The sequence below is a fragment of the Pinus tabuliformis genome, chromosome 3_1 (genome assembly GCF_031772625.1).
Source record: "Pinus tabuliformis cultivar Carrire ecotype Pingquan chromosome 3_1, CPIR1, whole genome shotgun sequence".
Lineage (NCBI taxonomy): Eukaryota > Viridiplantae > Streptophyta > Pinopsida > Pinales > Pinaceae > Pinus > Pinus tabuliformis.
In genome coordinates, this window is record NC_142301.1 from 705593359 (window position 1) to 705613897 (window position 20539).

The 20539-nt window shown below is 33.8% G+C and overlaps 1 pseudogene; it reads left to right on the forward strand.

Moving 5' to 3' along the window:
* Positions 1-6336: 6336 nt before the first annotated feature.
* LOC149189117 (endochitinase-like) lies at positions 6337-7734 on the forward strand (annotated as a pseudogene).
* The last annotated feature ends 12805 nt before the right edge of the window (positions 7735-20539 follow it).

Here is a 20539-nt window from a genome sequence, read left to right on the forward strand (position 1 = left end):
AAAAGGTTGTGGTAAGGGCGCTGAAGTTATCGAATGAAGCTCTAGGCAATTCAATGTACCATTTTGCTGCCAGACTAGTTAACATTCGCTAAAAAGGACGAAGCCTAATCGAATGATCATTGAGAGTGTTGGACGAACACCACAGATGAAAGGTCATCACATGATTCAATGGGTCTTCACCCAGATTTCCATTAAATTTAGGAATATCTGACAGAAGTTTATGAGGAATTGTCGGCCACCAAGGGGCATAAGCAATTGGATCGTTTGTTAGCCGATTTATATCCGGTAACTCTAAAGTTGCCACGAAGGGCAACTGTTGATTCAGGTTCGGCGAAGCATACCTATGATAAGATGGGATCGCCTGAGAAGTGGGTCTTTGGATACCAGCATAATGTATTTGATGTTGATAACTTTGGTAAGGCTGATGGGCATAACCATTATGATATGATTGATGTTGACCGTTTTGAATATATGGCTGCCCATTACCCTCAAAGCTTTGTTGCTTAGGTCCTTAGTAAGCTTATTGGAATTGCGGTTGTTGATATTGTACCAGCCATGGTTGTGAAGCCACTTGCAGTTGTCCAATACTGGCTGTCTGACCAAGATGAGGGGTAATAGTACCCATTTGAGCCTGGGTTGCTCTGGTTACAGAACCACTAATCGGTGATTGTGGTTGTGTCGTGGAGATAAGAGGCTGTTGTATTACAACCTGAGAAACTTGAGGTTGGCATACAACAGGCAACGCTTGTACTTGCGACACCGTCACAATAGCCGGTGTAGTGGGGATATTTGACACACGTAGACTCGGTTGCATTGAGTATACAATTCTTGGTTGTTGAGGCAGTATTGGCACCCAACCACTGGATGTAATTCCAACATGACCTGAATTCCTTTGTGAACACTCATATGGTTGTTCTCCCGGGGGGAACAATAAAGACACATATTTCCCCCCATATGGCGGTAATCCAGTGTTCAATGGTAAGATTGGCCTCTGGAGACTAAAATGCCCAAATTGATACTGTTGTGAAGGATCAATTTGCTGAGACTCAACATAATAGATTCTAGATATTATTCTAGATGAACAAACAGGGACAGACCATACTGTCGAAACAGTCCCTGGGTGGACTCCATCTAGTGATTCAGAGCTAGTTGGGATAGTTGGTACACCAGCAAACATTGTTGGAGTAGCAACAGGAGGTCCTGCTGCTGCTACGTCAGATGACACAGTCCTAGATGTCAATGGTTTTTCAGACATATCGAGTCTATCCAAAATATTTCCTAGTGATTCTACAGGAACTTGCGATGAAGGGAGACTAACTTCTGACGAAGAAGGATATAGGGTGATCCCAACTCCAAAATGCGATGGAGTACTGGATGGAAGATCTTCCACAATCGCTTCTATAGCAATCAATCCAGGTGGAAGAGGTAGACTGTCAGGTCTGTAAAATATTTCTGGTGCCGAAGAAGGTATAGACTCCACAGCGACAGATGCTGGAGGGATAACACCTTTTGAATTAGCTATAGATGGAGCTAGTTCAGGAATAGAAGTGTTTACCATTACACTAGGATCAGTTCTAATGTCCTCTTGTGACTGCGGAACTTCTTCTGTAAAGGCAGGGATACCAGACATGGTTGGAGTAACCGGAGTCTATGAGGATGTTGGAACCCAAGTTCCAAGCAAACCAGGGGACATTGATCCAGTTAAACGAGTTCAGTTGGTCCGGAATAGTTTCGTTTCTGGAGTCAAAGGCGGTTGACTTGTTAGTCTCCGCGAACGACGGGGTTTCAATTGACTTTCTTCCACGATAGCGGATTACTTTATCAACTCAAAATAAAAGGGGAAAATGTGATTCCGAATTAAGTGAGTTTTCGATGCTTTGACACAGCTTGATTTTTCAATTTTTAAGAGTCGAGAAAAAGCTAAAGATGACTCTAGTCGCCTTCGATTTTTAATGAGCCTGAAGTGACAAGTGCTCAGATGGACCTTTTCCTTTAAGGAGTCTGAAAAGGAATGAAAGAGACTACTCTGGAAATCTAGACAGAGGGATTACCAAACCAATCGCAAAACTGTAGAATACTTTTTACAGTACGGCAGTCAATCTTCGCGAATACTGTGTTTAGTGCATTGCGATCAATAGGGCAGCATACACGGCTTCCTAAGGATAAAGGACATAGCCTATTGTGGTCTCCCAATATATACTCGACGGTACATGGGACCACAAGTCCGTACTCGCACTTGTCGTCTCAAGAGGAGGAATCACCCAACCTACGATGAAAGCGACAGTTACCAGGCTTTACGACACTGGAATACGTCTCTAGCTTAGACTTCTAAATGCTGTGCATTAGGTTCCAAGGCATTTTTATGTTCGTTGAATTTATTTTACAATTGATCTTTCTTAAGAAGTTTGCCTTTAAGGTTCACTGCGTGATGTAGATATACAATTCCTAAATATGCAATCTAAGATGACAAACAGTCATTTACTCTTCTTTTTGCAATGAAAATCCTAGCTACTAAAGAAAGAGAAGCAAGTTTCTTTCAACATAGAGCAGAGAGCACACACTAGATGCACTATCCTAAATCAAAATCAACAAGCAGTCTAAATGCAAATGCAAATGCATCTATTTGTTTTCTGCTTTCTTAATGTGTAAATGAAAAAAAGAATGCTAAGTACAAATCCGAATTATCTTTTCAAAGCGACGGTACTAACAATTTTCTTTCCAAAAAAGGAAAGGAAGAGAAGGACGACACTTTGCGATTTTGAATTGAAAACTTCTTTCGACACTTGAAATACTATTAATTTAAATCAAATACAAGAGTAACAGTGTAATCGACTATCAAAAAGAGGATGATCTTTTTCTTTGACTGAAAACGACACTTACGAAACTTCTAAATCAAAAGACGAGAGTTCGATTAAGCTACTTCTTTGTAAAGGAGAACTGTAAATGGCGAAAAATACCTAAAAACATTCACAATTCTTTGTACAATGGAGGCTGAATAATGCAAAGGAAGGGAGTTTCAACAGTGGTATACTAATCACAGACAGCAAAACTCCTGAATAAAGCTGAAGAGAGTGAAGAAAAACCAAAATCTGGGGGAAGAAATAGTCTTATTTGATCATCGCACCTGTAACACAGGGAAATGGGGATGCATCTCACCTAATGCACATGGGAGGTGCGATGCATCCATATTGCCAAAAGGAGAAGGTGCGATGGTGCAGGGATGAGACTTTAACTTGGTTTTTGGTCACAGTTTGCAGCTTAGTTCAGGGATTTAGGCTGATGATAGTCAGTAAATACAAATCATGGGGGCTGATATAATGAGGTTACTTGAGCCACCACCAGGGAAATTAGGATGTTTACAAATCAATTGTTCAGTTTATAAACAAAACCCGGAGATGGACTGAAGCAGCATTGATCTACTTTGCAGTTGCATAGCAAAAGCACTTCGAAGGCTAGCTGGCTTGACTTCAGGCTCTGTCTGTAGTTGATAAAGCAAACAAATATAGATAAAAAAACAAGCTATTCATTCCCCAGTGGAGTTGCCATTTTGTTATCGGGACATCTAGTGTCCATTCAAAGCTGCTAGTCCCACTAAGATGGGTAGCTATCTTAGAAACAAACAAACTAAAGTTACTTATGTTTTCCTTTATGAGAAGTAGATGAGATAGAAGCAGAGAGTACCAACCTCAGTCTTTCGCTTGGCTCCTTGCTTGTTTCCTCTCCCCTTTGATAGATCTTTGCCGCTCTTTCCTGGCTTGTCCTGCTTAAAAAAACACCTGTAGAGTCAAAGCAGCATAATACCATCAAAGCATAGAGATCTACAATCATAAGCAATATAGGATCAGATATATATTGACCACACAAATCTATATATCAACTCAGACATACAAGAATGTGGAGGAAAACTCAAATAGATTTATTGATAGAAAGAGTAGAAGAGAGGATTACAACGCATTGATCTGACCCAATGTCATCCTCCCAGCATGAAAGCCCTTCTTCACCTCATGAAAAAGCTAGATCACCCAACACTATGATGTTCCACAAGAAACCAACAACACTTCCTTATAAAATACAAGATTCCAGCCTCTGGATCTCTGGGATGAGGGATCCATATATAGATGTTTGCAGGAAAGTGAGTCAGCTTCTGGGATTTTGATTAGTGTCCTCTCTCTGATAGTTCTTCGTTCCACTTGGAGATTCATGATCTCTTACTCATCCCTGGGCGAATTCAAAGAGGCAAGTGTCAAATGGGCAGTTTCTAGAAGATTCTCTGGGTTTCCACCTAGCCAACTACTTCTGCCATTTGTCTTCTCTCACTCATCGCACCCCATAGAAGGGCTTTCCAGTATGCATCACCTTTTTGCATGTGGCAGGTGAGATGCATCGCACCCTTAGCACTGAGTAGTCTGTATGGTCCAGTTTTGACCAGTTTTTCATGGAGAACTTCTGGGAGATGATGTAATCAACTGACCTTGCTCCTTTGGGTATGAAACAACACTTTTAGGGACTTAGAAGCCCTTGGTTTATGGACATATGTGATTGGGGTTGCAGTGCCCAAATATGTCTATAACAATAGCCGACCATGGTCAACCATGATTGAATGTCGCATTGTGACAAAGATTGTCTCACCATGAAAATCAACCATATTTATTGTAGTATTTATAATATTTATTTTAGGATTTATATACCTTAGGTTTTTAATATTAGTCCCTTCGGTTTAATATTATTCCGTTGCATTCATAATCCCTTGGAATATTAGTATTACTGGCTTGAGTTTATTTTTCCCTTGGGTTTATAATATCAATCCCTTGTCTAAATTTACTATTATTATTATGAGTTATTATTATTATTAAATATTTAAATTATATTAAATAATTTAAAATTAAAAAATATTAAATAAAATATTATAGAGTTAATTAATATTATTTTAATATATAATATAATATTAATATAATATTAATATAATAATCATAAATATATAAATATCTAATAATATGGTTGTTATTATTTATATAGCTATCAGTAATCATAAATAGTTGGCTTTTAACAAATTAAACATAATAATTATTAATGTGGTTGATACATGGCTATCGGTGTATATCAACCACTTTGGTAAATGTGATTGTAGATATGCTTCATATACACCTATGGACATATATCAACCACATTGGTAAATGTGGTTGTGCTAGTTTTAGTTAAAACTAACTAAATATGTTTATTCATTTTCCATTTTTATGATAGCCAAACACTGCATGTTTTATTTTTTATATTTAGAGGGACATTGCAAGTTCACATTTATCACAAATTGATCACCCCTGGCTCAATGTTGTAGAATGTGCTTCTCACCCCAATAAAGTTGTGAAAAGTTTTCAATTAGAAAGTGATTTCTTATCGAAACATTATCCTTGCAGTAAATTTTTTTTAACTTTAATTTTTTTAGAGAATTTTTTTTTTTTTGTTATAATAAGATAGAATGTAAAAAAATTTAACATAAATTTATGATTGAAAGATAACTTTTTAATCAAAACTTTATTAATGAAAAATAATTTGATATCAAACCAGCGTACACGAAAGACAAAACTTTGAACATAATTTCCTTGAAAATAAAATATAAAAACTCAAAATGTTAAAAATATATCTTATAAATTGGAATCCAAATTCCAACCGTACTCATGATGATAAATAAATATCATATAAGCTTGACTGAATTGAAAATTTAATATCTTGCCATATGTCGATGATAAGTATAATCTAAATCTATCACTAAATTGAAAAACTAACATTTTTCCATCAAGGATGGAATTAGACCGGAAAATTGGCCTGTCGTAGGGTGATGCCAGTCCAATGTAGTTAAAAGAATATCCTATCTGTCAGTATTAGCTAATAAAAATATAAAATGATCGAAGTTACATAAATCCTTTAATTTAATGACGGTTTTCGATTTGAAATTCTAATGTCCATATTACGTAATAAAATTTTAAAATGATTAAAAGTTACACAAATCCCTAAAACTATAAAACGATTGAAGGTTACATAAATCCTACAAATTTAATTTAAAATTCAAATTTAATTGAAAGTGTTTCACATTTCAAATTTAATTGAAATTCCTACCCTGCATGGAAGCATGCATATAAGTTGAAGATGCGTGAACGTGATTGAAATTCTTATGCTGCATGGATGCATGCATATAAGTTGAAGAGACGTGAACGTGAAGGAGACCGGAAATATGGTTATAAAAGAGGGTTACAGTCTGCATAATTTAACCGAAAGGTGCAATTATTTCAGTGCTGACATAGAACCAGTGTCCGAAATGTGAAATCGATGAAGTTCTCTGCCATGGCGATCGCCTTGCTTGCAATGGCGACGATGAATTTGTATTTTGTATCTGCGGAGCACTGTGGGGAGCAAGCAGGCAGAGCGCTCTGTCGGGATGACTTGTGCTGCAGCAAATGGGGTGGTGTGGCAGTACGGAGGTCTATTGCGGGAGGGTTGCCAAAGCCAATGCAGAGGATCGAGTCCTACGCCGCCCTCACCCACGGCTCCCTCACCGTCTCCTCCCTCACCTTCTACTCACGGTGGACAGGCAATTGAATCTATCATGACTGAAAGCATTTTCAATCAGTTATTGAAGCAGAGAAACGACGACGTTTGCATGGCCCGTGGATTCTACACCTACTCTGCCTTCATTACGGTTGCCAATGATTTTCGCGGCTTCGGCACCACCGGCAATCTCGCTACTCGGAAAAGAGAGCTCGCTGCTTTCTTTGGACAATCCTCCCACGAAACCACAGGTCATATTTCATCTCTACTACTTGTGCTTTCCCTCTGTGATCTTACTTGGCTTTACATCTCATTTGGTATGAAATATTGGTAAACAGGCGGATGGGCGACGGCTCCTGACGGCATGTATGCGTGGGGTTATTGTTTCAAAGAGGAGGTTGGTGATCCTCCCGCTACTGCGAGGAAACCACCCAATGGCCCTGTGCATCTGGAAAGCGCTACTACGGACGAGGGCCCCTTCAATTATCATGGTCACTCGTTTCTATATCTTCCAATTTTAATTCCTTTAATTGTATTCTGCACAGAAGCCCTCAAAAAGTATCGGTATGAAATCTAACCCTCATGAACCATTTGCTCAATTTGATTTGTATTATTAAGGAATTACACCTATGGACCGGCTGGGGAGGCAATCGGATTTGATGGAATAAACAACTCGGACATCATTGCTAACGATCCCACGTCTCGTTCAAGACGGCCGTGTGGTTCTGGATGACCGCCCAGCCTCCAAAGCCTTCCTGCCACGACGAAATATAAACATCATGCGCCATTGACTCAATTTGATTTGTATTATTCAGGCATTACACCTATGGACCAGCCGCGGAGGCAATCGGATTTGATGGCATAAACAACCCGGACATCATTGCTAATGATCCTATGGTCTCGTTCAAGATGGCCATGTGGTTCTGGATGACCGCCCAGCCTCTAAAGCCTTCCTGCCACGACGTGATGACCGGGAAATGGAGTCTGTCCAGCAGCGAGAGCGCCGCCGGGCGATCTGTGGGATATGGAATGGTTACCAACATCATCAACGGTGGGTTGGAGTGCGGTAGAGGTAGCGTCAAGGTCCAGGAGGATCGCATCGGCTTTTACAAAAGATTCTGTTACATTATCGGGGTGAGCTACGGATCAAACCTGGACTGCAACAACCAGAGAGATTTCGGCTCTGCAGTTTAATCTCAACCTAGTCTCATCAAAAAAACTGTGGTTTGAACACTGTTCATAAATCTAAGATTTGGAATCGAAGCAATTCGATTTGTCAGAATAATAATTCCCACTTCTCTCATTCTTAGAAGAATAATTCTCACTCCTGTAAATCTGAGTCTCTTACTATTATCTCTCGAAGTTTGTTTAGGTCTAATTGGATAAGTCTAACTAGATTGTTGAGATATTCTCCTAAGGTTATAGGTCAAAATTAGTTTATCTATTTTTAAACAGCACTTCTTATATGACCAGGAAGTGTATTGCGTGTGGTCAGTATTTCTTTGTCGATCTTCATCTATGTGTCGGTCTGCCACAATAACATGGTGTGGTGTGTACTCGGTATTTGTTGGTCGATCTCCATCTGTGTGCCTGTTTTCACAATAAAAATCCATGTGAATTTACTATAGCATTCGACGAACGTGGCGTACTTTTCTAAGGGTTGAGAATAATGGCGATTTGGTGTTAACCAGGATTAATGATGAAGGATTCATATGCAATGTCCATTGATGTTTCGAGTATGTGAATATGCTTCCGAATTTTATCAATTAAATAATAAAGAGATTTCCCACTTGAATAGGTGTGATGATAATAGGCAAAACGTTATACAACAAACTATATCAAAAGTCCATGACCACGACGGTGTGGCTTGCTTCTGATACTTTGAATTCCGTTAGATATGAAGGATCCATATGCAATGTCCATTGATGTTTCGAGTATGTGAATATGCTTCCGAATTTTATCAATTAAATAATAAAGAAATTTCCCACTTGAATCGGTGTGATGATAATAGGCAAAACGTTATACAACAAACTATATCAAAAGTCCATGACCACGACGGTGTGGCTTGCTTCTTATACTTTGAATTCCGTTAGATATGGATGTTAGTTCAGAGCATATATAACATATAACAGATTTATACTCAAAGATTTAGAGGGCAATATCAAAGAATAATTTCAGAGATAGACAAATGAAGAAACAACAAGATTACTCAATTAAAAACAGTGGAATAGATAAAAGACTTTGGCTTGCATTCCTCGGCTAGAGAAATTACGAATTTATAGAGGCTGAAGAAGGAACTAGAATCCTCCATGGAGATCTAGAAATTAATGGCGGTGTAGTAGGATCTAAAATCTTGCATGTGTTCTAGATGGAGATCTAGAAACTAATGGCGGTGTAGAAGGCTCTAGAATCCTGCATGAATTTGGCTTCACTTAACATTATCTCACTTGAAGCTAAATAAGAGCCATGAATCAAGTCACACCGAGTCTTACCATGCCTCTACATGACTCATGTTTATTTCGTGATAGAATATTAGTGAGCATATCAGCAGGGTTCCTATCTGGATCTTTTCCAAGGATAACTGTTCCTCCTCCAACACATGCTGGATCCAATGGTACCTTAAGTCAATGTGCTTGGTTTTTGAATGAAATGCTGGGTTTTTCGCCAAGTGAATGGCACTCTGACTATCACAATATAACACATATTTGTCCTTCTTTATTCCTATCTCTCCTAGGAATTGCTGCATCCACAACATCTCTTTACAAGCTTCTGTTGCAACTACGTACTCTGATTTTGTTGTAGAGAGGGCTACTATTCATTGTAGCCTTGACACCCAAGACACTGCTGCACTTTCTGGTGTCCATATCTCCAGCGATATCTGCATCTGTAAATCCTTCAAGCACAGCCTCATCATGACCAAAACATAAACAATAATGACTAGTACTGTTGAGATACCTCAAAATCGATTTTACTGCTTGCCAATGTTGTTTGCCTGGATTGGCACAGAACCTAATCACTACTCACACTGAATATGCAATGTTTGGTCGTGTGCATACCATGGCATATATCAAACTGCCAACTGCTGAAGCATAAGGAATCTTGCTCATATCTTCTTTCTCCTTGTCACCACTAGGACATAATTCAATACTTAGCTTGAAGTGGGCTGCAAGGGGTGTACCAACTGGTTTGGCATCCTTCATATTAAACCTGTCAAGCACCTTCTTGATATATTTTTCTTGTGACAGCCACAACCTTTTGCCTTTCCTGTCACCCATAATCCGCATGCCTAATATCTATTATGTTGGTCCCAAATCCTTCATTGCAAATTTGCTACCCAAATCTTTCTTCAACCTATTGATCTTATTCTTATCATGCCCAACAATCAACATATCATCCGCATATAACAATAATATGATACAATTTCCTTGATCATACCTCTTGATATGGACACAATGGTCAACTTCCAACCTCTGAAAACCATGTTCCAACATGAATGAATCAAATTTCTTGTACCATTGTTGAGGTGCTTGTTTCAACCCATAGAGACTCTTCTTCAACCTACAAACAAGGCCTTCTTTGCCTTATGCTATGAAGCCTTCTGGCTGCTCCATATAAATTTCTTCCACGAATTCACCATGAAGGAAAACAATTTTTACATCTAACTATTCACATTCTAAGTTTAAAGCAGCAACTAGACAAAGAATGACTCTAATGGATGACATTTTAACAACAGGTGAGAAAATTTCAGTGAAGTCAGTACCTTGTTTTTTGGGCAAAAACTTTCACCACCAACCTTGCTTTATACCTCTCCTTCTTTTTGTCACCTTCATGCTTAATCTTGTAAACCCATTTGTTTTGTAGAGCCTTTCTACCTTTTGGGAGGTTTACCAACTCCCAAGTTTTATTTTCGAGCAAAGAGTTCATTTCTTCTTCCATTTCTTTCTTCCATTCTTCATTGTGCTCAACTTTACAAGCTTCTTGAAAACAATTAGGCTCACCTTCATTAGTCACCCAAATGTAGTTTGAAGGAGGATACCTTTGTGAAGGCTTATGAGGCCTAGAAGATCTGCGAACCAACTGTGGTGGTGCATTATCAGGTTGAATCTCCTGTAAAGGTTCTTGCAAGATTCCTTCTTCTTGTTCTTCATCATTTTCCACTTGTTGTTCTTCATGCTCTTGAATTTGCTGTTCATTTTTTTGTATTGGTGGTATGTTTTCCTGCTGCTCTTCAAACCTATCAATAACCTTCTTGATCTCCAACTCACCTACAGTCATTTTGAACATTTCTGACTCATTAAATATAACATCCCTGTTTCTAATAATTTTATGTTTGACTGGATCCCATAGATGATAACCAAAATATTCATCTGCATATCCAAAAAAAATGCATTTCATAGATTTATCATCTAGCTTAGTTCTATTTTCTTTGGGAATATGTACAAATGCTTCACATCCAAAGATTTTCAAGTGAGAATAATTCAAATTCTTACCAGTCCAAACTTCTTCAGGGATACCGCCATCCAAGGCTGTAGTTGGAGATCTATTTATGAGGTAGCAAGTGGTCCTGACTGCTTCAGCCCAAAAATTCTTCTCCAAACCGAAATTGGACAACATACTTCGCACATTTTCCATAATGGTATGATTCATCCTTTCTGCGACACCATTCTGTTGAGGAGTACCAGGCACAGTCTTCTCATGCTTTATGCCAAACCTGTTACAATATTCCTTAAATGCATTTGAGCAATATTCTCCACCATTATCTGTTCTTAAACACTTCAACAATTTGTTAGTCTCTCTCTCAACAGAAACATGGAATTTTTGAAATATTCCAAACACTTCACTTTTATTTTCATAGGATATGCCCAAACCTTCCTGGATGCATCATCTATAAATGTTACAAAATATGATGCTCTTCCTAACGATTTGATGTTAACAGGCCCAAACACATCCGAGTGTACTAATTCTAACACATTTTTCTTTCTGTCATGGCCACCTCTAAGGAATGAAACCCTTCTTTGTCTATAATATATACAATATTCACAAAAATCAAGATTGTAGGGTTTCAAACCTGGAAATAAATTTTTATCAACAAGGATTTTTAAGCCTTTCTCGCTCATGTGACCCAAATGCTTATGCCACAGATTTGCTGAATTTCCTTCTTTTGTGACAGTAGCCATAGTAGCCAAATCTGATTTTCCTATCAGTGTTTTCAATGTGTATAATGTTCATGTCTTTGGTCCTTTGGCCACGACCAATGCACATTTGCTAATTTTCTAGCTTCCTTTTTCAAAGCTTGTCAAATAGCTTTCATCATCCAGTCGTCCTATAGAGATTAAACTCATGTGCATTTCTGGTACATGTCTGACCTGTTACAACAATATATCTTGTTCAACTTTCATCTTGATCTAGACATCTCCCACTCCAACAATACTACAAAAATGATTATTCCCTAAATGCACTCTACCATAATCACCAGGATTATATGAAACAAAACTATCTTTGCATGGGGTTACATGGTGAGATGCCCCAGAGTCAAGGATCCAATCAAAGCTACTACTAGATGTATATACACATGCATCCTGTACTGAAATAGTAAACAACACATCACCATCTGTGGCTACAACATTAGTCTCGCCTTCATTTGTGCTGGATGACTTGTGATTTGTATTAGATGGTCTCTGATCCTTTTGTCCTTTCTTCCAAAATCAGCATTCTTTCTTCACGTGCCCAGATTTGCCACAATGAAAGAAGATGATCCTTCCTCTTCTGGATTTTGATCGGCCTCTCGATCTTGATCGCCCTTACCGGCCTCGATCCATTCTCCTACCATGATCAGCTAGAGCTAGAGCTTCTCCTCCTTGGTTTTCCGTAATTGACTTGCGTTGCAGTTCCTCATTCATTAAACTGTTGCTGACATCATCAAACTTCAGGTTCCCTATAGTTGTTGAAGTGCTCATAGCTACAATTAAATTTTCCCAGCTGTTTCGCATAGAAAAAATTAGCAAAATAGCTCTAATTCTAAAATGATTTTAACAGAGGCAAGCTGATTAGTAATAATATTAAATGCATTCAAGTGCTCAGCAATTGAAGCACCCTCCTTCATTTTGAGATTATAAAGCTTCTTCATCAAGAACACTTTGTTTGACGTCGTGTTCTTCTCATATAGATCATGGAGCTTCTTTCATAATCCTTCAGTCGTCTTTTCTCCGGATTCATTGAAATACACATTCTTTGCTAGATATTGGCAGATTGTTGCAATTGTCTTTCTATCTAGTTTATTCTATTTTTCATTTGTCATTAATGAGGGTTTCTTTGTTGTGCCCTCAATCGGCAAATATTGATCTTTCAAAATCAGTATATCCTCCATCTGTGATTTCCATAGGGCAAAATTAGCCCCGCTCAACTTCTCCATATATGTAAGTGCTGTCTCCATTTTTAATATATTGATACCCAAAAACAAAAACTCCACTTAAAAATAAAACTTTAATTATTTTAAAATTTAGTAATAATGACCTTCCTCATTTTTAAAATACCCTTTTCAAAATTAATGCTTCTTTTTAAAATATATTTTTCAAAATTCCAACATATAATTATGTAAATATAAAAACATATATAATATTTTAACCTTTTCACATTTCACACATACATATGTCGCTTTTTATACGTGCAAGCTTGATGAAAAAAAATTACGAACTCACATAAAGCACTTACGCACTCCACATTTTAGGCTTCATGGCACATTTCACCATATGCTCGCGGCCTTTTTATTTCTTGCAACCACTGTCTTAACGTTCCTCAACTAGTCCTTCAGCTATTTCCAGATGCTTTTCCTGGAATCTCTTCTTTGCAACGATTTTCGATGCTTTTCTTGGACTCTCTTCTTTGCAGTGATTTCTGATTTCCTGGATAGATCCTTCAATAGCTCCAGAGGTAACAACCAACGTTTTAATGAACACTGCCAAAGTAATGTGATGGCGCTAAGCCGCTTGCATAGTGGATATTTGACCCTAACTCTCATACCAGTTGTTAGTTCAGAGCATACATAACACACAACACATTTATACTCAGAGACTTAGATGGCAATAGTAAAGAATAATTTGAGAGACAAACAAATGGAGAAACAATAAGATTACTCAATCAAAAGCAACTGAATAGATAAAACAATCACAAACAATAAGATTACTCAATAAAAAACAACTGAATAGATAAAACAATCACTGGAGAACAGAAATCACTTTGCATTACATAATCCTTGGCTTCATTCCTTGGCCAGAGAAATTACAAATTTATAGACAAATTTATAGACGCTGAAGAAGGATTTAGAATACTGCATAAAGATCTAGAAACTAATGGCGGTGTAGATTGATCTAGAATCCTACATGTATTCTAGATAGAAATCTAGAAACTAATGGTGGTGTAAAAGATCTAAAATCCTGCATGAATTTGACTTCACACTCAACAACATAGAGTTCAATTACAAACCATTTCTTTAAAAATACACATGTTTTACTCCTTCGATAAAGACATAGTTATCACTTTATAAAGGCATACTCTCTGTATTATACGTTTTGGACAGCCTACGCCGGACGGGAAACGGAAATATGCATCGGGAGTTAACTTTGGTCGACGCCCAAATGGGGTGCGGTCACGGACGAGAAGTATCGAAAAGCGAAAAAAGCTGTAAACAGGTTTTAAAAGCGTATAATAGAACTTCGCCCTTTATAAACCCTTATCCTTCGAATCCTAAAATAATAGTTCGGTACATATGTTATTTTATAATTAGAAAAAACATAGATATACTTTTTACTACTGTCTTTTGAAACATGGAATACGGTAGCAGGACAACTTTAACACTCTGTAAGTTTATGGCTTTACGTTTCCTATGCTTACAGTGTCAGCGGGGCCGAAAAACAAAAAGCGACATAACCAACTAACATCATTTTTGTATTATGACATTCCATGTTTTCCAGCAACAGAAAGCCGATCTGATAAAAACACAAAGGTATCATGCTTCTTAAGTAATGTAGTTGTAATTAATTTATATTTAATTATAATAATATTAAAGTATAAAAAATTTTAATTTTTAAAAATGTTTTTTGAGAATTTTTCTAGTAGTCAATATGTATTAGTGTGTATTATTGGATGGAATGTTAGCAGTTAATATGTACCAGTGTGTACCGTTGGATGGAATCTTAGATTATTGAAGATCTTTAAGCAGTCAAATTAATAATAGTTATGAGAAAACTAATAATTAGAACAAGTAATAAACAGTTTTAAAAAAGTAATCATACAATTATTTTTGCTAAATGATTTTTTGATACCATCAAATTTTATGACATCTTCCGCAATTTTCCGCTTTTTCAACATATCAGTGAACACATTAAAATCCAAATCTAGATTTGTTTTATATGACATCACGGAATGAGGGTTAACAATGGGAATCTATATCAAGTTGAGATTGGAGAGGAACATAGTGTGGTTCTCAGTGGCGATGGCAGCAACCGCCAACATTTTTATTTTTATTTTTATTTGCCCTTCGGCCATGTTCGCGATCTGGTTACACGTGTGCCTACCTGTGAGAAGAATTCACAGAGAAAACATATATCTGAAGAGAGATGAAACTATGCTTACAGCGATAGCATTAATCTTTATTCATAACTGTCAAATGCAATAATCCGCATGAATTCATGCGGGCATCTGGGGGCTTCGTGATGCTTTGAATTCTGCAGCTCTTGTGTATGAAAGCGATCCATGTAAGTGGGTTTCTCTGCACTGCAATTTTTGTCAATGGCATTTCCGCTCAGTAAAATCATTAGTATTTCATTTGATTCTAGTTTTGGTTGGGATTTGATTTTGGTTTTGATTGGGGATGGGCATTTGGTCATTACATTGTAAGCTATTATGGATTAAAAAATCTGATTTATTTTTAGTTTCTATATGATTGAATTATTTTTTTATATATATTATATTTGTTATTATACATTGAATTATAATATATATATATATATATATATATATATATATATATATATTATTATGCAATATATATTTTTATAAAGAAAAATAATCATTATTATTTCAAAATTTATATATTGGATTAAATTGTTATTTTTTAATATATAATGTTTGCAGTTGCATTGCATTTTCTTTACTATGTAACATATATTTTCAAATAAGTTTTTATTTATAAAATTTATATTTAATTAGTGGAAAAATTATAAATGAAGAATTATAAATCTAAATGCTCATGCGCATTTATTTGGTAAACCTGGGTCTGGTAGGAATATGTTCGACTACCTTTAACTTATGATGAATTTATGAAAGTGCTAGCTCTCTATTTCCTTCCATTCATTTGAGCAATGAGTAATCTATATATATATAAACTTTAGTGATTTAGTAAATTCTCTGGTTGTTAACATTTATTTGTTGATACTTTATTTTAATTAATTGTTGTGAATGAAATGATAATGGGTTTTTCATGATTGGAATAACTAGGATTTTCTACAAACATTGAATAAATTTTGTGTTGCTAATATTTATTTGTTGATACTTTATTTCGATTAATTGTTGTGAATGGAATGATAATGAGTTTTTCATGATTGGAATAACTAGGATTTTCTACAAATATTGAATAAATGTTGTGAGGCTATTCCAAACCGTGGGAAGGTGATAGTTTCAGATATAATTGTCAGGACGAAGATGTTGCTCAAGAAGGGCATTTGACTCATATAGGATTGATGGTTTATATTGATGATAAGGAAAATAAAAATAAAAAACATCATTAAAAAATTAATCCAAAAAAATAAACAAATATAACATAATTTTAGGGAAAAAAAACATAATTTTCTCCAAACTGAAGACTAAGAATCTTCTATTCCACACTACCCTATACATCTCCCTTCAATTTTACTGCATACCATTATAGTTGGTTTAAAATTCTATTTTCTCGACCCTTTTATGCATCTCCCTGAAATTTTACTACATACCGTACAGTTGGCTTAAAATGATGTTTTTTAACCCTTAGATCAATGATCCATTTTATTCCTATGCATGAGGACTAATTCTAACATTTACTTGTAATCTCATGGTCTTGGTCTTAGCAATGTGCACTAATTTTAATATTTACTTGTAATCTAATGGTCTTAGCAATCTAGGGAGAAGGCTCAATACCAATGGTTTTATGCCTTCACGGATAAAGGCTCTTTAGTTTTAATATGTTTTTATAAAAAAGATATCTACATTAAAATTATTATTTTTCAATTTAAATTAAATATTAAAAAAAATCATTTATAATTTAACAAACAACCAAATATAAACTTTATAAAATAAAATTATATTCTAAAAAAATTTATTACATAATAAACAAAATGCAATATACAATTAAAAAAAAAAACGTATATACCTTAAAAATAATGATTTAGTTAGATATATATAACTTGAAAAAATAAAATTTAATATTTTTTTTAATAAATACATTAATTTTTAAATAATAATGATTAATTTTCTTTATAAAAAAATATATATCATATAATAAACAAAATGAAATGTATAATACCAAATATCATAATGGAATCTATACCAAATATAATATATAAAAATAAAAAATCTATAATAGTAAATATAATATATAAAAAATCAATAATTTAATGATATAGATATAATATCAAATATTATATATAAATAAATAATAATGGGATCATATATTTATAAAAGCTAAAAACAAATCAGAATTTTTATGACTATTTTTTTTTTATAATTACAAAGAATTTCTATAATGATGATTAATTATTTTAATAAATATATTGAGAAATAATTTATTTATGAAGTGTTGTTTTAGTGATACAATAATTTTATTTACAAAAGTATGTTTAATATTAATTAGTTTATTAAGTTTCTTTTTTTATGTTTTATAATTTTTAAAAATATATGATTTAAAAAAATGTATATTTAATAAATTTATATTAAATTATTTTATTCTAATAATTTTTTATTTAAAATAATATTTTTTAAATATTTTAATTAATTGATAAAATTATTATTTTTCAATATTTTATTTAATTATTAAATCACCATAAAAATTTGATATACTTATTTTTCTTTTATATTTATGAAACTGATTTATATTGGGAAAACCCTTTTATGTATACTTATTTTTTCTAATTTTTTTTAGATTTAAAAAACTAATTTATATGCATAAAAAGTTTATTTATTTATTTTTACAACCTAACAAAAATATGTATACACAATCACTCATTTAGTATCATAATTGAACATTATCTTTATTTTAGATTTAAGTGTGAGAGAAAGAAAAATATGATGTATAATAATCATTGATCTTCATTGAGATCGAATTTAATTTATTTGATTTTAAAAATGATTTATTTTATATTTTCATAATAATTTTTTCATTTACATTATTATATTTTTAATGAACTATTATATTAAAATTATTTATATCAAAAGAAATATGATAAAATTGCAATGTAATGTGTACATTATTTATATTGATTTTATTTTTGTTTTTTTTATATGTATCATTATTTGTATTTTTGGAAGATATTATTAAAGCTAGAAAATCAAATACCTCATAAAAAAAATAATAAAAGATTTATATATATATATTATTATTTGCAATTTTGGAAGATATTATTAAGCTAGAAAATCAAATACTTCATTAAAAAAAATCAGAAAATATCTTTAAAGCCAAGCCTTTAATGGTCGATATCAAGACATCAAGATAAAAAAAATCAGAAAATATCTTTAAAGCCAGGCCTTTAATGGTCGATATCAAGACATCAAGATAAATAGGTGTCGTCTCCTTTAATAGGTTTTAGGTGCCAGTCAAGACCTCAATTCATCTCCTCAAATGGGTTTTAGGTGCAGGTCAAGACCTCAATTCAACTTTAAGAACAATCTTTACCCTTTTCTGGGTTTAGATGTCGGTCAAGACCTCAATTCAACTTTAAGAACAACCTTTACCCTTTTCTGAATATGGCTGACAGCCATGGTTCTTTTCTGAATATGTTTGATAGCTACGATTCACATGTATGAGTAAGGGGAACATTTTAGAGAGAATTCACTTTCGCAGACTATACTAAATAAGACCATATTCTCTTTTAATTCCACGGACTATAATAAATGTGGCTGAAGGAAGAAGAAGAGGAATTGGGGCATTACTATGCCATGGGTGGTAGAACTAAAAAAGAAAGGAGTGCAATTTGTTGGGAGGTAAAGGTTTTCAATAGAATTTTGCATTGATAGTTGCATTCAATATTGAAATGGAGATGTCATCATATGGTTCTATTTTTTAACCTTCCTACTCCTAATTAAGATTACACTTAATTATTGCGACAATTTTATCAAATAATTTCAACATTTACCTACGGAATAGACAACTTGATTAACAATTAAAGCGCAAAACTAACCATTTTTACCATGAAATTTTAATAATGTCTAATCTAAATGTTATACTATGTCTCAATTTTTTTAATGTTTTTATTGATTTTGAAAAATAACAAGTATTATATCATAGTTTAGTTAGAAGAAATATAATGAATAGTCAAATATAATATCATTATGGACACCATGTCAAAACATAATTACTTATTAAGTGTTAAATATATGCATGCTATTTATAACTAGCAACTACAACAGATGTTGTAAAGGAAAGGTAAAGGAAACTCCACAAGGCGTAAATTCAAGAAGAATAGTGACATATAAAAAATCCTTGAAAATAAAAAATTAGCAACCAAAATGTCATTCAAAGCTAGAAGATATAGAGAAATCACTTACATTATGCAAATTTGAGAGATTTTATAAGCTTTCCAACATAGATTGTCTCTTAATCTTTAAAGATGGTATTTTATGGTGTACAGTGAATGTTGTTTTAGATTTTAAAGATTAGAACATTCTAATCATAAATCTATAAATTTATAGCAAGAATATTCTATTAATTGTAATCATAATTTTATAGATTATTGTATAAATATTCTATTCATTATTATAGAGTAATCTGAGATATTTCATATTTTGGAAAGTGAAAATCATTTACTATATATAGTGATGGTTGTACTTTTTATAAATTTCAATCAATCAAGAGATATTTACACCCAATATGGAAATAAATATTTCAATTATATGATTTTACATTTATATCCTTCCTCGACAAAGAGAAGTGCACCCAAGACAGAAATGACATATTGTTTGATATTTTGGAAAATGAAAATCATTAATTTTATTATATATACTGATTGTTGCACCTTTTTTGAATTTCATTATAAATGTCAATCAATCAATTGATAGTTAGACCCAATATGGAAATGAAGATTCTAATATGATTTTACATGTATACCCTTTCTTCCACATTGAGTGTTGTACACAACATGGAAATGGCGAAGCCATCATATGGTTTTATTTTTTTAACCCACTACCTCTAAGTAAGATTAAGCTTAACTATTTCAACCATTTTCCTAAATAATTTACACATCTAGGTAACCATTAGATAAACTTGATTAACAATTAATGCTCCAAACTAATCATTTTTACCATGAGATCTTAATAATATCTAATCTAAATGTTATACCATGTCTCAATTTTTGTTTAATATTTTATTGATTTTGAAAAATAGCAAGTATTGTACTATAGTTTAGTTACAAGAAATATAATATGATTATGTACATCTTGCCAAAAGATAGTTATTTATAATTAAAGAAAAAATATTTAAATTATATGGAAAGCAATTTCATGTGAAAAATCATCAATTAAGTGTTAACAACATTATAATTAGGTAAATTCATGCTATTTATAATTAGCAATTGCACCAGATGTTGCAAAGGAAACATCCTAAGGCATAAATTCAAGATGAATAGTGACATACAAAAAAATCATTGAAGATAAAAATTAGTAAACAAAATGTCATTCAAAGCTAGAAGATAAAGTGAAATCACTTGCATTATGTCAAATTTAGAGATTTTATAAGATTTCCAATGTAGATATCCCC